This window comes from Heterodontus francisci, chromosome 8 (assembly GCF_036365525.1).
Source record: "Heterodontus francisci isolate sHetFra1 chromosome 8, sHetFra1.hap1, whole genome shotgun sequence".
In the NCBI taxonomy this organism is placed as follows: domain Eukaryota; kingdom Metazoa; phylum Chordata; class Chondrichthyes; order Heterodontiformes; family Heterodontidae; genus Heterodontus; species Heterodontus francisci.
Genome location: NC_090378.1, coordinates 87,625,103 through 87,646,852, shown reverse-complemented (window position 1 = coordinate 87,646,852; position 21,750 = coordinate 87,625,103). Strand labels below are relative to the sequence as shown.

Below are 21,750 nucleotides of genomic sequence, written 5' to 3'. Positions count from 1 at the left end.
TGCAGTCAAACGTTATTCAGAGTGGCTCTATGGCATAAAATGCAGGCATCACTGTTTTCAAAAAAGCATCTCCACATACTGGATGTTAAAGGCAGCAATCCAGTCTTCAGATTCAGCTGATGGTGTTGTGCATAATCTGCACTTACTCTTAAAGAATCCACGGAAGCTGATTGGTGAAAGGTATATCAATATTTTATTCACACACTAAATCATCAAGTACAAGCTCTCACTACGTGCACAGTATACTACCCGTCAAGGCATGAGGTGATCAGTCTCGGACTTGCGGCTGCTCTTCTCTTCTCTGAGCCCTTGGCGCAGGGGTATCTTCTCGAGTGTTCCTCCCCAGGGTTCTCGTGCCTTCCCCAGTTTCAGTCAGGGGTTAAATCTTGTTTCCAGGACCCTCCCCTCTTACTTACCCATAGGGATCTGGTATAATAACATAATTATAATTCCTTATTTGGCTCAGTGAGAACCTGGTTTGCACTTTTTCATTTCTTTACAGTTTCCCATTGTCTACTGTGAGTCTAATTATATCTCATGTCCATAGCGACACCTTTATCTGGTACATGCAAGGACACTGAGTCTGCTAGCATCTTTGCTGTTCCCCTTTCTACCCAACCCCCCTATGTTTTGACACATTGTGTAATTATGTGTAACTAGCCCTTTGTTTCAACTAAGTTCTTATATGTTTTTACTGTATGTGTTTTTACTGGGTTTACAGTCCCCCCTTTGATCCTGCAGGACTATGCCCAAGGGATCACACTCTCGTGTCTCTTAGGTAGTAAACTTGTGCAATTACAATTTCATTTACAAAGAAAAAGCATAAGCAGTGTAATGTTAAAGAAAGCACAATTTAAGCATCACTATTGTACAATCAATCACTTGTGCAAACATAACAGTCGCAATTTCATTTTTAGAGTATCTATTGCCTTTAATTTTTTTATTTTATTTAGGTATTTAAGGTACCTGTCTAACCTGTGTTCATACATCCTCTCACATTCCTTAATCAATTTCTTAAGTTTCCAAATTAAGTATGTCACATATATCACCATGATACCCAAAACCACTATCAGGACATGGGAGATAATTCTTAACCAGGGGTATATCTGCACATTTGACCCCCAGTTCCATGAGTCCTCCCACCAAGTAGAATCGTTTATCCCGTCAATCTCATCTTGTAGCATCTTCGACTGTTGTTCCAGATTGTAGTACACTACACCAATGGATTCTAGCTGCTGTCTCTCTTTACCCAAGCACATGAGCAATGGCTGAATAGTATATTCGTATTCCCGGAGGTAATTTATCAAGTTCTCCTGAATACTTTCTGTCACAGTTATCATTTCTGTCTTTCATTTATGTATGTCTACCAACTCCATCTTTCCTACTCTGGTTGGTATTTGTGGATTGAAACAAAATGTACTTTTGCTCACTGGGCAAGTCCGGTTATGCCCATACTGGTACTCCTTCACCATAGTGGTTAAGCAATATCTTCCCTTTCCCATATAGGCCACATGGGTTAGCCCTGACAATGCTTTCCTAGTCTCCATGGTGCAATTCACAGTGGTATTAAATCCACATTTTGATTCTGCTGTTTTATATAGAGGATGAGGACATATGACCACCCGGTTTTCCAGACTACACTCAATGTTGTTCCAACTATCTCTTTTCCAATTTCCACAGGGTAATATATCATAGTATTTTATGTAATCTTTTCCCCTTATTACCCCTATATTTTCTACTTCGTATAATTGCATTCCCAACTTATCTCTTGGAATTACAGGTATTCCCAACACTACTCCAATACTCATAGATCCTGTATTGACACATTCCTGACCTTTCCATACCTTAACAAGTTTTCTGAGTTGGCACCTGGTAATTTTATCATTTGTGTGACTAGCTAAGTCCTCCAATTGGGTGTCATTTATACAACTGGCACCTGTCCCACATCAATTTGCCTCAAATTTTCCTGAGTTTGTTCTAACATCCACGAATTGTATGTACTACAAACATTTTTGTTATTTAAAATATCGTGGACTTCCTTTACTTTTTCTATTATATCATTAATAGTATGAGCATGACCTTCTAGTACTCTCACCATTCCTGTCACTGTGTTCGTCAAATCCTATCCTACTTCAGCTACACCACTCTGTCCCTTTTGCTCCTTTTTCAAAATATCCTTTACTGGCTGACTGAGAGTTCTAACCTTCTGGTCCACATTTTCCAAATCTATAGTACTGACAATTGAAGTTCCCGTATTAAAGACTGTGGCTGCGTCATTCACTAAACTACGTTTACGTCTCTTTCCCTTTATTATTCCCTCATCCCCAAATTCTTGTCTCAGCAATTGTTGCAGTAGTACCTTGTACAACTCTCGGGTCTTCTCAGGGCACCAGTCAGGTAGCTGGATATCTGAGATATTCTGTATTACCAGTTCCACCTCATGCTCTACGTTATCATATACAATTTTATTAGTTTTTATTATCGCAAGTCCATTTTCTGGACTTGCAGATAAGGCAGGGCAAGGGAGATCAGTCACTTGTGGCTGCTGGGTCGTAACCCTACTCGTTGGTAATTTGGATGTGTGGGTAACCATGGTGGTTGGAGCTTCTAGCCCGTTTAATCTCACGACCTGGAATAGGAACTGTCCTTTTTTATTTTTCCCAACACAATAGAGCCAATAGCCCCTATCGTTGTGTGGTTTCACACATATTGATCAGTTCCTACAGTCTTTATCATCGCACTGCCATAAAGGAAACTCGTGGCCCCTGGTAGGTCCCTTAATGTGGTCCCTTTTGGGCATTCGACACATACCCACTGTCCTATAGTAACGTTTACAAGAAAGACCCACCACAATTCGTTCCTGAGTCTGGGACTTCCATCTTCCTGCACATGTAATCCACACCCTGTCTGCCTAATCCCGTCCTCCACTGTTGAGGAACTGTCAACAAAAGTTTTGATTTTTATTTAGAGATACAGCACTGAAACAGGCCCTTCGGCCCACCAAGTCTGTGCTGACCATCAACTACCCATTTATACTAATCCTACATTAATCCCATATTCCCTCAAAACCTCTACCACCTACCTATACTAGGGGCAATTTATAATGGCCAATTTACCTATCAACCTGCAAGTCTTTGGTTGTGGGAGGAAACCGGAGTACCCAGCGAAAACCCACGCGGTCACAGGGAGAACTTGCAAACTCCACACGGACAGTACCCAGAATTGAACCCGGGTCGCTGAAGCTGTGAGGCTGTAGTGCTAACCACTGTGTCACTGTGCCGCTGGTTTGATTGCTGGCTCCTTGCCTTGTTACAACCCCCCAATGATTTTGACACAAAAGGTCCCTTGAGGGCCTTTGCGGTCAAAACCTGACACTCATGGGGATCGCCCTGGTAGATTAAATTGTCCGCCAGGCACGTAGTAGTTCTTTTTCAGGAGATCATATAAAGGGGCTGCCTTTAAGGCAAATCCATCCATATAGTTCCTGCGATACCCAACGAGGTCCAAAAATAATCTCAGAGCTTTAATATCTTGTGGTAGGGGGAGTTTGAGGATTGTCTGTACTCATATCTGCTCTATCTCATGCTTTCCCTGTGTTATTACTATTCCCAAATAGGAAACCTTTTCCTTCATTATCTGTGCTTTTTTAGGGTTAACTTTCACTCCGACCTTCCAGAGGAGTCGAAGGAGCTCTTCCTTACTCTGTGCCAACCGCTGGTGGAATATTGACGGGCTGTTATGAAATCCCTGGGGGAGACACATCCAGGTGTACTATTGTCCCTGGAATGTAAACGCAAATTTATATTGACACTGTTGTGCCAGTGGTATGAACCAGAACCCATTGCTAATGTCCAACACAGTAAACCACTTAGACTGTTTTTGTTTTTTTTTGTTTTCTAAAACTTGGTTTGTCCTCTTAAATGTCAGATAAATTTCCCTTTGAGTGCTTTAAATAACCACTCATATCATTTAAATTTTGTTTATCGATTCCAATTTCTTATGCCCAGACTTGGTGGTATTGCATTTTTTTTACATTAAAGACAGAAGTGCTTGCAACTCTCTCTCCTTCTCAGGCACTTTGTCTCATTGATAAAGATGCTGTGACATTTGATGTCTGCAATGAAGTTCTGAAATTCTTAAAGCTGCTGGATCTCTTGCTGTGGCATCAGTTCTCATGTGGCCTTGGAACCTACCGTCACCTGCTTAAAAGAACAGAAAGAATCCATTGTGGCTCTGCCCCTGAGCCCAATGGGTTAATTTGTCCAATTATAGCTGTCAATTTAGAAATTTTAAGATTTAATAATGTCCAATATATATAAATTTTACTCTCAGCAATGCAAAAATTGTGTGGTAGATTAAATGGAAAAACAATAGCTGCAGCAGAGTTAATTTCTTTGCTTGTCTCCAAGGGGGTGGAGGAAAACCTTCTCAGCTGCATCACTTTACGTAACCTGTTTTTCTGATCGAAAAGAGCTACTCTCCATTTTAAACTTTTTTTTTTCAATTCTTTTGGTATCTTTAGGGTTTGAAAACAACAAAATAATTAGTAACATTATCAACTTCAAAGGAAAGCATCTCCATCAGGAAAGACAGCATTTTAGATTAAACTCCAATTGTTTTCAAACTTTTAACATCTTTTGTAAGAGGTTTCTAATCCAAGGATTTTTTTTTATACAACAGAGATGATTCCAAATTTCAATTCATAGCAATAACATTTAAAAATCAAAACTGCCAATGTTATATGAACGAGTCTTATGTCCAGAACTAAAGACTCCCTCAAAACTTGACATAATAAACTGGAAAGTTCATTGTGGCCACAAATGAAATTTCCAGTTTTCTCAACTTTACAGGTCAGTTAACCTTAATAGTATAAACTTAATTCAGACTTATTAACTTATAATACTTATCAACAGAACAAAATAGCACATGCTTTTTTTTTAAAGATAGGTAAATTACGTCATTTTTCTTGTTCTTTCTTCAGGCGCCTTTTCAAATGACAGTAATAAAAACAAAAACTAAAGAAAAAGTAATTTAACATCCTTATAACAAAAGATTTAACACCAGCTTCTTGAACAATCTTTAAACAGACAGAATCTTTCCCATATCTCCTTTGTTTATCCTTCTCTCCCTTAAACCAATATCCAATTCCTGACATTTGCTACTTAAAACAGTCAGTAAAGCATGTCTTTAATTTAAACTCCAAAAAAAAGAAGAGATTTTAAACTGGAACTCCAATTAAAGCAGTGTTTTAAACTTCAAATTGGATTTCTGCCCGACACCTTCAGACCTTCAAGGCTGAAGCTTATCTCTTAGAAAATTGTTCATTGCCTTTTCACAGTTGCAAAACCAACTTTTAAAATAAAAATAAAACTTTAACTTAAAATATAATTCAATTTTATATTCAATTCCTGGTTGCACAATCTTAAATTGAAATGAATACACACAACAATCACTTTTCACACTCATTCAATTCCAAATAACTTAGAAAATTGATTCCTGTAATTGGTTATGAATTCAAAGTACCAAAATCTGTGTCAAATTCCCTGTCCTGATGCCAAGGAACACACAAGTTCAACTAGTTCACAACCAAAATAGTTTCCCTCAAAATATACATGTGTAAAAATAGAACAAGTAACAGACTCATTCAACATTAAGGCCAGACAACAAAGAGCTAATGGCTGTCAGTTCTACAGATCCCAAGCTGCACATCCCAAAGACATTCATTTCATTCGTGGAAGCTTCCAACATTCACACATTCGAATCAAAAGACACAGTAACTTGTTTTCACTCACTTGAAATTTCACTAAAACATAGTCTTTTTATGTCACTCTGCCATAAACTTAGTCATGGAGCCATCTAGCCCCCAGTTATTAATGGGTCATAGATAAGGCCAGGGTGGGGGCCGAAGGCTCAACTGGGGGTTCGGGGGTGGTCATCCCAAGGACTGTAACCATCATCATGGTACTTACTGGCCTTATCTGCCAAGTCGGCCCAATTAAAGTCATCATTGTCATCATCCTCCCTATCCGCAAACGTGCATATTATACTTCTTTGCGCTGAGAGTTGAGACTGTAGTTTACATAGAAACATAGAAAATAGGAGCAGGAGTAGGCCATTTGGCCCTTCGAGCCTGCTCCACCATTCATTATGATCATGGCTGATCATCCAACTCAGTAACCTGTTCCCGCTTTCGCCCTTTGATCCCTTTAAACCCAAGAGCTATATCTAACTCCTTCTTGAAAACATACAATATTTTGGCCTCAACTGCCTTCTGTGGTAACGAATTCCACAGGCTCTCCACTCTCTGGATGAAGAAATTTCTCATCTCAGTCCTGAAAGGTTTACCCCGATCCTTAGACTATGACCCCTGGTTCTGGACTCCCCCACCATCGGGAACATTCTTCCTGCATCTACCCTGTCAAGTCCTGTTAGAATTTTATAGGTTTCTATGAGATTCCCCCTCACTCTTCTGAACTCCAGCGAATATAATCCTAACCGACTCAATCTCTCCTCATACGTCAATCCCGCCATCCCAGGAATCGGTCTGGTAAACCTTTGCTGCACTCCCTCCATAGCAAGAACATCCTTCCTCAGATAAGGAGACCAAAACTGTACACAATATTCCAGGTGTGGCCTCACCAAGGCCCTGTATAATTGCAGCAAGACATCCCTGCTCCTGTACTCGAATCCTCTCGCTATGAAGGCCAACATACCATTTGCCTTTTTTACTGCCTGTTGGACCTGCATGCTTATCTTTAGCGACTGGTGTACGAGAACACCCAGGTCGCATTGCATATTCCCCCCTCTGTTTATAGCCGTTCCGATAGTAATCTGCCTTCCTGTTTTTGCTACCAAAGTGGATAACCTCACATTTATCCACATTATACTGCATCTGCCATGCATTTGGCCACTCACTCAACTTGTCCAAATCACCCTGAAGCCTCTTTGCATCCTCCTCACAACTCATCCTCCCACCCAGTTTTGTGTCATCTGCAAATTTGGAGATATTACATTTAGTTCCCTCATCTAAATCATTAATATATATTGTGAATAGCTGGGGTCCTAGCACCGATCCCTGCGGTACTCCATTAGTCACTGCCTGCCATTCGGAAAAAGACCCATATATCCCTACTCTTTGTTTCCTGTCTGCCAACCATTTTCTATCCATCGCAATACATTACCCCCAATCCCATGTGCTTTAATTTTACATACTAATCTCTTATGTGGGATTTTGTTGAAAGCCTTTTGATAGTCCAAATAAACCACATCCACTGGTTCCCCCTCATTAACTCTACTAGTTACATCCTCGAAGAATTCTAGTAGATTTGTCAAACATGATTTCCCTTTCGGAAATCTATGCTCTGTCCGATTCTACCACTGTTCTCCAAGTGCTCTGCTATTAAATCTTTGATAATGGACTCTAGAATTTTCCCCACTACTGACTGGTCTATAAATCCCTGCTTTCTCTCTATCTCCCTTTTTAAATAGTGGGGTTACATTAGCTACCCTCCAATCTGTAGGAACTGTTACAGAGTCTATAGAATCTTGGAAGATGACCATCAATGCATCCACTATTTCTAGGGCCACTTCCTTAAGTACTCTGGGATGTACTTATCTCCTGCTGACATTTGGTATGATCCGTTGACTGGTACACCTGCTCCTTCTGTGAGTGGTGCAAAACCGTCAATGGGGTCTGTAAGTCAGGGCATTTCTCTGATCTGTTCCTTCTCCTTGACCACTTCCCTCTCAGCCTTATTACGACTGTACTCAGCCTTTTCGGCCTGAGACTGGAATTGACTTAAATGCACCACCTGTGCTGCACTAACTGTTTCTGCCTTCAGGGCCCTATCATGCCACTCATTCTTTTCTTTTTCTGACTTTTGCAACTCATGCTTCAATCTTCCAACTTCACTCTCTTTTTCATCTAATTCCCTCATACAAACAGTGGCTTTCACTAACTTAGGCACCCATTTGGCTTGGTGGGTATGCATATCCTCCCAATGCTGCACCCCAAAGGACCCCTCGCCCGTATACTGTTTAACTGCAAACTCTATCCATGAGGGCCACTTGCCATTCAAATATTTCCGGAGTTCCAACTCCCACTCTGGTCTGACCAGGGCCATAATTACTCAACCGCTGTCCTGTTCTATCTACTCAATTACTCAACCATTCACCAATCCGATCCATCAAACTCGTAACTTTGTTTTTTAAATTAGTTCGAACTCGGTGAGGCTATTCAAAATAACTTGAAATAGCACTACAACCGAGTCCCTGTTCGGGTGCCAATTATGTTGTGCCTAATCTGCACTTACTGTTAAAGAATCCAAGGAAGCTGATTGGTGAAAGGTATATCAATATTTTATTCACACACTAGATCATCAAAGTACAAGCTCTTACTAGCTTGCACAGTATTAAGAATCATCAAAGTACAAGCTCTCACTACTTGCACAGTATCCTACCCGCCAAGGCTCAAGGTGATCAGTCTCGGACTTGCGGCTACTCTTCTGTTCTCTGAGCCCTTGGCTCGGGTATCTTCTCGAGTGTTCTTCCCCAGGGTTCTCGTGCCTTCCCCAGTTTCAGTCAGGGGTTAAATCTTGTTTCCAGGACCCTCCCCTCTTACTTACTCATAGAGATCTGGTATAATGACATAATGATAATTCCTTATTTCGCTCATTGAGAACCTGGTTTGCACTTTTTCATTTCTTTACAGTTTCCCATTGTCTACTGTGAGTCTCATCGTATCTCGTGTCCATAGTGACACCTTTATCTGGTACATGCAAGGACACTGAGTCTGCTGTTCCTCTTTCTACCCAACCCCTCTGTGTTTCGACACACTGTGTAATTATGTGTAACTAGCCCTTTGTTTCAACAAAGTTCTTATATGTTTTTACTGTATGTGTTTTCACTGGGTGCTCAATAGAGAAAGAGTTTGAGCTTCTCTCCTGCAGTTTTTAACTTCAACAGAGTCCCTAATTTGGGTATCAATTTTATCATCTACTGTAACACATTCAGTGACATATGTGTTTGAGTGATATTTATATCTTGTGATTTTAAATACCCATTTCCCACATACTCGACTTGCATTGGCCATGCACTGTCCTCCTTGTACTTTTTGGAAAGAGAAGCTTTTGATCCTTTTGATTTCTTCTTGGTCTCGTTGTCTTCCCTGCTTTCTTGAGTTTTGACAGGCCCCCAGTCTTTCGCTGCTGTTCTCACTGATGCATGTGCATGTGGTGCCAGTGCCCTTGATGCTGTTTATCTTGGATTCAACCATTTTAAAATGTCCGCTGAAATTCCCCAGGAAGATTGTAAAAGTGTTATGATGTATTTTGGAAGCTATTTTAACCCTTTGAGTAAAGTTGAAATGCTGATAAGCTAAAGCTATAGCACCAGTTTGAGGCCAGTATTTGTAGAGTGCTAAGTACAGCTGATAAACCTGGAGTTATACTATACACTGCTCCTGGTTCAAATGTGGCATAATAACTGTAGTCTAAATCACTAGGAAATATGGGAGTGTTGGTTCACTCACAAAGGTTGGGCCAATTCACTTGAATATATTGGTTGGGGGCTGGGTGGCGGGGGGGTGAGGGAAGGAGAGGACGAGGTAAATGTGAAATAAGATTTCACTTCGATATGCATGCTGTAGTACAAAATCTAAAAAGATTTAAGGGCTGATATTAACTTCCTCTACCTTGTATAAATAGGCAGTAGCAGCTTGAAAATGGCGTTGAATCACTCACTTACTCTGGCAGGCCAGCTGCCATCAGCTTGGGTTGGGTGCTGAGGTGGGTAGCTAGATTAAAGGCCTGCTCAGCTCACGAAAAAAAAAACCCGACCCGAACGCAATGGAACTACATTGGACCCGAGCCCAACCTGACCCGAGTCCCTCCATTTTTTTCCCGTGCCCGACCCAACCCAAGCTCGACCCCACCACCGGAATGTTCCCTTTACTTACCTTGCGACTCCCAATCTGCAGGAAGCTGCAGCATGAGTGTGATGACGTCATAGAGATGCTCACTCGCTCACTGCGCAGATTCAGAGTTTCCCTCTTTGACGTCCCAGACTTCCAGCTCAGGTAGGTTTTTTACTTTTAATACTTCTTGCTGTGTGTATCCGACCCGCCCCGAGCCCAAAAGCCGGACCGAGAAGTGCAACCCGACCTGACCCCCACACATGGGGTTGGGTCCCGTCGGGTTCGGGTCTGGTAGTAGGCCTTTAAGCTGGATCACTGCCGCTTTAGGTGGGGGTCATTTGTAATATGCTGTCATGCACAGAAGGAGCCATGATGAAATAAACAATGAAATGGAAGAATTATGAATTTAAAAAGTCAACTGTTAAACAAAACCACAAGAACATGGACACTTGTACCACAGTCAAAATGGAGTATTGGTCACATAACCTCTCCTGTACTGGAAATCAACAAACCTATCTGCAAAGATGGAACTCATTAACCTCATCTGAAATAGCTCTGGCGAGAACCCCTTTGAAATTGCATATTAATAACTCTTATCAACATTAATGAATTAACAAAAGATTCAGGAGACAGACTGACTCACAGCCCAAACCAAAAAAATGTGTGAAGTAGCACCATGTTAACAGAAATGTCCCCATTCAGAGATCAATCGATAGCCATGGTTATCATATCCTGGCCCATTGTGTGGTCACACTAGGGAAGAGGGCCATGTGTCTCCTAACAGAAACTATAATGTGATGAATTTTACCTTAAAAAGGTTGTCCTCTGGAGAGAGAGGGGAGATCAAGTTAATACCTTAGAAAGTATTCCAGCCAGAGGCCGTGCAAGAGATCCAGCCAAGCAACCTTGCTGAACAACAACTGAGCAGCCACCACAGCAAAACATCACAAATCTACTTTAAGACTCTGCATCTGTGAAGGTAACAAAACCCACACCACCAGCTTTGTGCTGAGTTGTAACCACTAGAACTCTACAACACTGCAACAAGGTCAAGACTATAAACATCCAGGACTGTACCTTTAAAAAAAAATCCTAAGAAGGTTCAAAAGGTTTACTGTAAAGCACAAACACTGATCTCACTTTGGGCTGTAAGCTACATTCTACCCTTTTCTCTCTATCTATCTAATCTTGCGTATGTGTGTGTGAGTGAAGTTGCGGCCATTTCAGGAATTGTGTAAAAATAAATAGGTTGTCTTGTAGGTTTAAAAAAATAACTACCACTTGTTTTTTTTTTATTTGACCCAAAAGATACTCAAGGGCTAATGCGTTATTTTCAACAAGACACGATTGTGGTCAGCTGGGAGGTAAACAATGGGAATCACCTACGCCCCTTTCCACCTGTCCATAACAATGCATTTTAGGATCCTTACGACTGGCGTGGAACTCAGACCGCGAATTAGAGATACCAATGGTCGGCGTGTGTAATGCACATGCTCTGTCCACTTGCAATAGCATTGAGCTGTCTCACCTGTGGTCCTTTTAAAGGGGACTGCTGACGGCTATTCGGGAAATGGACCAGGAGTTTTTTTTTTAATTTGTGGGTGCCAGGAGGACAAGATCACGAAAGCTGGACAATCTTTCACCCTCCCATGCCCAGAGAGCTACAGTGGGGTTACCTGCTTTGTGCCCGTGGTTTACCAGTTGCATTCAGATGAAACTTGGGACTCCCAATAGCTGAAGCCTCACGCAGCATCAATGAGTGGGTAGTGAGCATGCGCTACCTGCCCACTGCGCACCTCAAGTTAAAATTGCAATATTTTAAATTGAGCAGGCAAACTGCAAATCTTAACCTGTCAAGCTTGTGTGGGTCTAAAGCAAGGCAATGAAAGCAAGAGCTGAGGTCATCTCATGATCTGACAGTTGAATTGCCATCTGCAGAAAGGTAGTGCTGTAATATGAAAGTTGTACTGAATTATAAATGATCGGGGCTCGCTGCATGAGGATCGTGAAACGTGAGCTGCATACTGACTTAGATAAAATGTGGAGCCGTAGATTTATGAAAAAAACAGGAAATTCTCTGGCGAAAATACCATGAGAATAACAACCAGCTGCAAAAAAGCAATATTTGAGGCAGAAAGGTTCCCAACAAAACCTTTGAGTATTTAATTGGTGATTGCCTATAATAAACCATGTTTTCTTATTAAAATCATCAGAGTTCAAAAATGTGTTGGTTGTTTTAAGGCATAAATGAAATACTAGATACCAGAGTCACTGAGTTTAATGTGTAGGGGTGCCAGTTTTTCCTATTTTTCATTAGCTGTGCATATTATGCTGATATACTGATCCTCTGCTTTTTGTTTACTGCTCTCTATGGTAGCTTTGGACAGTTATGCTACAAGTCCAAGATGGATCTTGCAGGAAGTTTCATGAATACAGAGGTGGGGGAAGGGTGCGGCAGCAGGAGTTCCTTATTTCCATCACACCTCCACTGGCTGATATGTCATTTATTTTCTTATAATCAGGAGCACAGGCCACAAAGCAGCTGCGGTGGTGGGTTCAAAATAGAAATATAAATGGTAAGCCTGGTCACAGTGTGCAAGGAAAGTCCACTGACATTCAAACAATTTGTAAATTAGAACAGTGTTTTGATCAAATAGGGGTTCTACGGCTCCATAATTAACAAGGCCTCTCCTCAAGCTACACGAATTCCAACAAATTTGTTTTAGCTCTACACCTTCACTGAAAAGATGAGTGACAGTTGGCAGGATCTTACCAACATGTACGGATGATCATATATCAGCATTGAGAATCCTGTAACGATGGTTAATAACTGTCTCAGCACCTCAGTGATAAATATCTCTGTGGATGAGTTTGTGTAGAGTCAGAAGAAACAAACTGTTATTTATATAGCAGCTATATCCTGCCCTTTCCTGTGGCTAGACCTTTTTTTATACAGAGCCTGTGTGGTCACTAAGCAACAGAAGTTGTACAATTTGAGTTGGTGCAAGTCTGCATATGTAGAAAAGGAACAAATTAATGTAACCTCAGCTCACTTTGTTGGCAACATTGGTAGAGATTCAGCTTTGTGAGATTGAAGCATTCTTGGCACCTCGGCAGGGTGCAGAAATTTATTGCACCTATATTCCAATTGTGTACCTTTCGTTGTCTTGACATCAAAGTCCTTGATCCGATTTTATAAAAATAGCAACTCACTGAGCCAGCCTGAGCACACTAACAGAGTGGCTGTCTTTCCAATTCTGTTTTGGACCAGAAGTTGCAGTCCACAGAAAAATACCACATAAATTTTGCTCAATGCACTATTTACACATACGCATCACACATGATGCAGAGACTTGAACAACCCTGCACTCTCCTCTTCTGGAACATTTATGGAACTAGCCTAAATGACATCCATAAATCCGCCCAATCCATTTTATTGGCTAATTCAGGGAGTACTGATTCGTGACCTTCTTTTCCTCCTTTCTCTTACCACCAGCAACATCCCTTCCATCCCCCCGACCTCCTGTGCAACCCTTTCCAGTGTTTTAATTAGTTTTCAGTTCAGAATGCAGCTTTGAGTTCCCCCCCCACCACCCCATTTGTACATTTTGCATGTGATTCTCATACTTAAATGAAAAGATAGAACCTTTATAAAGATGAAGTATTAGAGTCATAGAGTTATACAGCACAGAAACAGGCCTTTTAGCCCATCGAGTCTATGCTGGTCATCAAGCACCAAACTATTCTCTAACCATTTTCTAGCACTTGAACCTCGTAGTCTTGCATGCTATGGCGTTTCAAGTGCTCATCTAAATACTTCTTAAATGTTGTGAGGGTTCCTGCCTCTACCACATCTTCAGGCAATGCGTTCCAGATTCCAACCACCCTCTGGGTAAATATAATTTTTCCTCAACTCCCCTCCTAACTCCTGCCCCTTACCTTAAATCAATGCCCCCTGGTTATTGACCCCTCCGCTAAGGGGAAACGTTTCTTTCTATCTAACTTATCAATGCCCCTCATAATTTTATATGCCTCAATCATGTCCCCCCTCAGCCTTCTCTGCCGTAAGGAAAACAACCCTAGCCTTTTCAGTCTCTCTTCATAGCTGAAATGCTCCAGCTCAGGCAACATCCTGGTGAATCTCCTCTGCACCCTCTCCAGTGCAATCACATCTTTCCTATAGTGTGGTGCCCAGAACTGTACACAGTACTCCAGCTGTGGCCTAACTAGTGTTTTATACAGCTCCATCAAAACCTCCCTGCTCTTATATTCTATGCTTCAGCTAATAAAGGCAAGTATCCCATATGCCTTCCTAACCACCTTATCTACCTGTGCTGCTGCCTTCAGTGATCTATGGACAAGTACACCAAGGTCCCTCTGATCCTTTGTACTTCCTAGGGTCCTACCATCCATTGTATATTCCCTTGCCTTGTTAGTCCTCCCAAAATGCATCATCTCACACTTCTCAGGAATAAATTCCATTTGCCACTGCTTTGCCCATCTTACCAGCCCATCTATATCATCCTGTAATCTAAGGCTTTCCTCCTCACTATTTATGCATGACACCACCAATTTCCGTGTCATCTGCAAACTTACTGATCATACCTCCTATATTCACATCTAAATCATTAATGTACACTACAAACAGCAAGATCCTTGTTTATTTATTTATATATATTTATATTAGACCATATATATTTATATTAGACAAAGAAATAAATATATATCAAATGTGATCAAATCTTCAATTTCAAGGTTGTGGAGAGGGGAAAAAGTGTCACCTGAGTGGGAATGGAGCCGCTCAACTAATCATTCCTATTGTGCAGTCCACCATGATCGGCATAGAGCTGTTAGACAGGATGCAGAGTAATCATGTTGGATTTCAATTTACATTTATGATGACAACCATCTGAAGTTGGCTTCAAGGAAGAATCTTTCTTGAAGGAAGGATGGTGCACATAAATCATGCAAAACAGATGATACATTGCTCTGCTTGTGACAGCTTACATGCTACAATAATCCAAATAACTCTGGCTGCTTATAAGTAGCATTTCTGTCTGAAATATGCTTGTCAGTAGTTTGGTTCCATGAGGGAGTAGACGCTTTCAAGGATTTCCCAGCAGCCACGCTATCGTAAGTTCTTTAGATGCTTATATGGGAAAAGTCATGCAACTACTTCAGACAGCCTGTTGTCTTCTCTCAGACACTTGTCAATGTTTTCACAATCTGTCACATTACATAGGAAAGCTCTGTATAATTCATTACACACAAGGTAGTTCTTGTGGAATAAATCGTGCAATGCAACAAAGGCATGTATAGTTTCTAAAGCATAAAGTTATACAATGAATTGTGTGTCTGTCATGGAGCTGTATGTATCAGAAATGCTTCTGTTGTTGGAAGTGAATGAATTTATTTTTGTGATCAGACCCACCAATGGATTAACCAGTGTTAGCAGAAATTTCACCTATAGTAAAATAAACTTCTAGAACAAGGTTTACATTTAATAAATGGTTGTGTGTTGTCTATAATGATGCAAACAGTGCGAGCTGCCAGGGTGAGTATATGGGTAAGCTTTTAAATTAAGTTTAATTGAAATCAAATACAGAGTAAGACTTGATCGATTTGTGATATAAACTAAAAACTAAACCGGATTTTAAAAACTAAAGACCAGTTGGAAATTTTAAAACAAATTAAAATCTAATTAAATAAAATAGAGATGCAGGGCCAGGTGATGTGTTGTCCCTGCATGATATGGGAGCTGGTGGGCCCCATTGTGGTTCCTAATGACTATATCTGTAGCAAGTGTTGGCTGCTCGAGGAACTCCAGCTCAGAGTTGATGAGCTGCAGTCTGAGCTTCGGACACTGTGACACATCAGGGAGGGGGAGAGTTACCTGGATGTTGTGTTTCAGGAGACTGTCACACCCCTTAGATTAACGACCTTAAATTTGGCCAGTGGTCAGAGACAGGAGGGTGTGACTATGAGTGAGGCAGGTAGAGGGATCCAGGAGGTAGTGTTGCAGGAGCTTCAGCCCTTGTCTTTGTCCAACAGGTTCGAGATTCTTGTTCCCTGTGTGGACGAGAGCAGGAACTGTAGGGAGGATGAGCAAACTGACCATAGCATCTTGGTACAGTGAGCCATTCAAGTGGGGGGAGAAAAGAGAAATGTAGTCGTAATTGGGGATAGTATAGTTAAGGGCATAGACACTGTTCTCTGTGGCCAGGATCAAGAGTCCCAAAGGCTCTGTTGCCTACCTGGTGCCAGGGTTCAGGATATCTCATCTGAGCAGCAGAGGAACATGGAGTGGGAGGGGAAAGATCCAGTTGTCGTGGTCCACAAAGGTACCAACGATACAGGTACAATGAGGATAGAGGTTCTGCTGAGGGAATATGAGCAGCTCGGGGCTAAATTAAAAAGCAGAACCAAAAAGGTAATTACCTCTGGATTACTACCTGAGCTAATTGGCACAGGATCAATAAGATTAAAGAGGTAAATGCGTGGCTCAAAGATAGGTGTGGGAGAAATGGGTTCGAATTCATGGGACATTGGCACCAGTACTGGGGAAGGAGGGAGATGTTCTGATGGGACGGGCTCTACCTGAACAATGCTGGGACCAGAGTCCTGGTGAATCGCATAACTAGGGCTGTAGATAAGGTGTTAAACTAAATAGTGGGGGGGGAGGGTTCAGTTGCATGGAAAATTAGGAAGTCAAAGTTAAAGGAGAAGGTAGGAGTGCAGATTAGTGATGAGGCTGGTTTTTACCAGAAAATAAAAGGAAGGGACAGAACGTGTGAACGTCATATTGCACTAAGGAATCATACAAGAGCAGGAAAATTTGATAATAGAACAAACTTAAAGGCTTTGTATCTGAATGCACGAAGCATTCGGAATAAAATAAATGAGTTAACAGCGCAAATAGAGACAAATGGGTATGATTTAGCAGCGATTACTGAGATGTTGTTGCATGGAAACCAGGTTTGGGAATTGAATATCCAAGGGTACTCAGTATTTTGGAAGAATAGACAGTAAGGAAAAGGAGGTGGTGTAGCTTTGTTCGTAAAGGAAGAGATCAGTGCTGTAGTGAGAAACGATATAGGCACTGGAGATTAAGGCATAGAATCAGTCTGGGTAGAAATAAGAAATAGGAAGGGAAAGAAGTCCCTGGCGGGAGTAATCTATAGGTCCCTAAACAGTAGTTCTGCAGTGGGGCACAGTATAAACCAGGAAATACTGGGGGCTTGTAAGAAAAGTACTGCAATAATCATGGGTGCTTTTAATATGCATATAGACTGGATTAATCAAATTGGCAAGGGTATCCACGAGAGAGAGTTCATTGAAGGTATTAGAGATTGTTTTTTGGAGCTATATGTTGTGGAACCAACCAGGGAGCAAGCTATTCTAGATTTGGTATTGTGTAATGAGGTGGGATTAATTAATGATCTCATAGTTCAGGATCCTCTAGGGAAGAGTGATCATAGCATGCTAGAATTTTAAATTCAGTTTGAGGGCGAGAAGCTAGAGTCCCACATGAGCATTCTCGAGTTAAACAAAGGTAATTATACAGGCATGAGGACAGATTTGGCCCTAGTGGACTGGGCAGGAAGACTTAAAGGTAGGACAGTTGATGAGCAGTGGCAGATGTTTAAGGAGATATTCAATTCCTCCCAAATAAAATATATTCCAGAGAGGAAGAAAGATTCTAGGAGGGGGAAAATACATCCAGGGCTAAGCAAGAAAGTTAAGGATAACATAAAGACAAAAACTAAGGCATACCATATTGCAAAGGCCAGTGGCAGGCTGGAAGATTGGGAAACTTTTAAAGGTCAACAAAGAATTACTAAAAAAAGTAATAAAACGAGCAAAGGTAAATTATGAAATAAAACTAGCGCAAAATATAAAAACGGATAGCAAAAACTTCTATAAGTATAAAAAAAGTAGGAGAGTAGCAAAAGTAAAAGTTGGTCCTTTGGAGGATGAGACTGGGGAGTTAATAGAGGAGAACACAGAAATGGAGGAGACACTAAATCAGTATTTTGCCTCAGTTTTCACAGTGGAGGACACTAGTACAATCCCAATAGTAACAGGAAATGCAGATGTTATAGAAAGAGAGGAACTTAGAAAAATCACTAGGGAAAAAGTACTGAGCAAACTATTGGGATTTAAGGCAGAGAAGTGCCCAGGGCCTGATGGACCCTCCTAGGGTCTTAAAGGAAGTGGCAGCGGAGATAGTGGATCCATTGGTTATAATATTCCAAAATTCTCTGGATGCGGGAAAGGTTCCAGTGGATTGGAAAAAAGCTAATATAATGCCCTTATTCAAGTAAGGAACTACAGACCTGTTAGTTTAACATCTGTCGTTGGGAAATTGTTAGAATCCATTATTAAGGAAGTAATAACAGGGCATTTAGAAAGTCAAAACGCAATCCATCAGAGTCAGAATGGTTTTATGAAGTGTAAGTTGTGTTTGACTAATTTGCTAGAGTTCTTCGAAGCTGTAACAAGCAAAGTGGATAATGGGAATCTGGTAGATGTAGTATATCTGGACTTCCAGAGGCATTTGATAAGGTGCTGCACAAAAGGTTAATACTCAAGGTAAGATCACATGAGGTTAGGGGCAATTTATTAGCTTAGATAAAGGATTGGCTAACCAACAGAAAACAGAGAGTCAGGATAAATGGGTCTTTATCTGGTTGGCAAGATGTAACTAGTGGGGTGCCACAGGGTTCGGTTCTTGGGCCCCAAATATTTACAATATATATTAATGACTTGGATGCAGGGATAGAAGGTACTATAGCCAAATTTGCAGATGACACTAAAATAGGTGGGATAGTAAGTTGCAATAAAGAAATAAGAAATATACAAATGGATATGGATAGGTTAGGTGAATGGGCCAAAATTTGGCAGATGGAGTTTAATGTGGATAAGTGTAAACATATCCACTTTGGTCGGAAGAATAAAAAGGCAAATTATTATCTAAATGGAGAGAAACTTCAGAATGCTTCGGTGCAGAGGGATCTGGGTGTCCTCGTGAATGAATCACAGAAAGCTAGGATGCAGGTGCAGCAGGTAATAAGGAAGGCAAATGGAATTTTGGCATTTCTTGCAAAAGGAATAGAATATAAAAGTAGGAAAGTGTTGCTGCAACTGTACAAGGCGTTAGTGATACTGCACCTGGAGTATTGCATACAGTTTTGGTCCCCTTGCTTGAGGAGTTGCATTGGAGGCAGTTCAGAGGAGGTTCACTCAATTGATTCCAGGGATGAGGTGTTTGTCTGATGAAGAGAGATTGAGTAGTTTAGGCCTTTACTCTCTAGAGTTTAGAAGAATGAGAAGAGATCTAACTGAGGTAAATAAGATGATTAAGGGGATTGACAAAGTAGACGTAGAGAGTATGTTTCCTCTTGTGGGGCAATCTAGAACGAGAGGTCATAGTTTTAGGATAAGGGGTAGCAGATTTAAAACAGAGATGAGGAGAAATTATTTCTCTCAAAGGGTCATGAGTCTATGGAATTCACTACCCCAGAGTGCAGTGGATGCCGGGACATTGAGTAAATTTAAGGAGGAGATAGACAGATTTTTAATTAGTAAAGGGTTGAAGGGTTATGGAGAACGGGCAGGAAAGTGGAGTTGAGGCTGAGATGAGATCAGCCATGATCGTATTGAATGGTGGAGCAGGCTCAAGGGGCTGAATTGCCTACTCCTGCTCCTAGTTCTTATGACCTTATAATCTGTACGACATCAATGAAGTTGACTTTCCTGGTGTTTGACTTTGATGTCAGTCTAGGCCTGCTACATTTGCAGCAGGTCAGCTTTCTGAGCTCTCTTGAAGTTTGTTGCTGGAACCAAGCAAAAGGAATTTAATTTGTCCCAACTGAGAACCTTATGAGGAAATCACTTTTCATTGTGATACTGGCTGTTCTCCCCAACAAGGAGGCCTGTGCCTCTTTCTTCTCTTCTCCCTCACTTGAGCACTGCTGCATTTTGTCTTGCTTGAGTGCTCAGAATTTGTAAATCTGTAAAAACATCTTTTATATACTTTTAAAGTTTGCACTTAATAATGTTATCAGAACAGGAATAGGCCATTCAGCCCCTTGAGACTGTTCCACTATTCAATTAGATTATGGTTGACCTCTCCTCTATTTAATTTCAGGAGAAGAAATAGCAAGTAACAGAGAAGGACTTAGATTGTAAAAGAATATATTTCTGAACAGCTGGTATGTTTTATTTTGCAGTCCTCCTCCAGTCCAACTTGGTATATTTGTGTTAATACAAGAAAATGTACAGGTAAAATGAAAAGCATATAGGAGTACTGACTGAAGGCACATAATGTCTAACGTTATTCATACATAACCATGAACAGAATTTGACCTATACCCAGATTCTTGGTTTCTCTGTATGGCACGCACATCTCCAATAAAGAAATTGGCAAGTTAGTGGAAATAACTGGGTTGGTGTCAGGGTGGCAGAGTACAGTGGAGTTAGGACACTGTCTGTCATTTTACCTTAAGGTCTGTGTTCCAACCAACCTGGAGAGTTCTTCCTTTTTGTTGAATCACATAGAATGTACAACACAGAAACAGGCCATTCAGCCCAACTGGTCTATTCTGGTGTTTATACTCCTCAAATGTCTCCACCCACCCTATTTCATCTAATTCTACCAAAATATCATGAAAGCTCCAAATAAAAAGAGTTTAGATATGCTCGCTCTGAACTGGGTTGAGACTAAACGCCTGGCCTACAGTTCAGCAATATTTAGCATCCTTGCTTAGGGAGGTCATATTGGAAATGGAAAAATTACTATTGCGTAATAATGGATGTTCCTCTGAGGTTGTGGTTAACACTTTTGAATTTACCTTCTCTGGTAGTGCACTGATTAATATATTTGCATAACATTTCTTGGTCCGCAATTTTTTTTTTAAACCCATTCGTAGAAATGTTAAAATACTACATTAAAACATTTTACCAGAGTTAACCAGCAGAAATTAAACCTCATGGTTGGAATACTGATAGTTACTGTTCATCTGGCCCATGCTATACCTGGTCTGACATGGGAGTGCTTAATGGTTACACTGAGTGCTCCAGATGAAAGAGAAAAAAAAAGTTCAGTTCCACAGTTCTTATTGTTAACATTGAGCACAAATGTTAACCAATATTAAAAGGTTGATTTTAATCCTGTCTACTTAACAGAAACTGCAACTTGTAATATTTTTGAAAATGAATTCTTGGTATATGAGCCTCGCTAGCAAGGTCAGCACTTATTGCTTTTCCCTAGATGTTCTTGGAAAGGTGGTGGTGTGCCATCTCCTTGAATTGTGGCAGTCCATGTGGTGAACATCCTTCCACGATATAGAGAGTTCCTGGATTTTGTCCGAGCTACAATCAGGAATTGCAGTATATGTCCCAAGTCAGTATGATGTGTGACTTAGAGGTGAATCTGGAGGTGCTGGTGTTCCCATGCATTTTGCTGCCCTTGTCCTTTTAGGCCGTTGAGGTTTGAGAGGTGCTGTTGAAGAGGATTGATGAATTGCTGCAGTGCCATCCTGTAGATAGTACCCACTGCAGCCACGTTGTGCCAATGGTGGAAGGAGAGAATGTGTAAGGTGGTGAATGAGCTGCAGATTAAGTTGTCTGCTTTGTCCTGGATGGTGTTGAGCTTTTTCAGTGTTATTGCAGCTGCACCCACCAATCAAGTCGAGAGAATTCAATCATTCCTGATTTGTGCCCTGTAAGTGGAGGAAAGTCTTTGGGAGTCACGAAGTGAGTCACTCACTGTAGAATGTCCAGCCTCTGACCTGTTCTTGTAGCTGCAGCACTTATGTAGCTGGACCAATTACGTT

The 21,750-nt window shown here is 41.1% G+C and overlaps 1 protein-coding gene across 1 annotated transcript in view; it reads right to left on the bottom strand.

The window, feature by feature from the left end:
- Nucleotides 1-202: 202 nt before the first annotated feature.
- The window catches only part of LOC137373001 (uncharacterized), a 236,496-nt gene continuing 214,948 nt past the window's right edge, over nt 203-21,750 (bottom strand). The window contains exon 7 of the transcript XR_010975553.1: nt 203-8,634. The gene's annotated coding sequence lies outside the window, so the exon portion shown is untranslated. The remainder of the gene's footprint in view (nt 8,635-21,750) is intronic.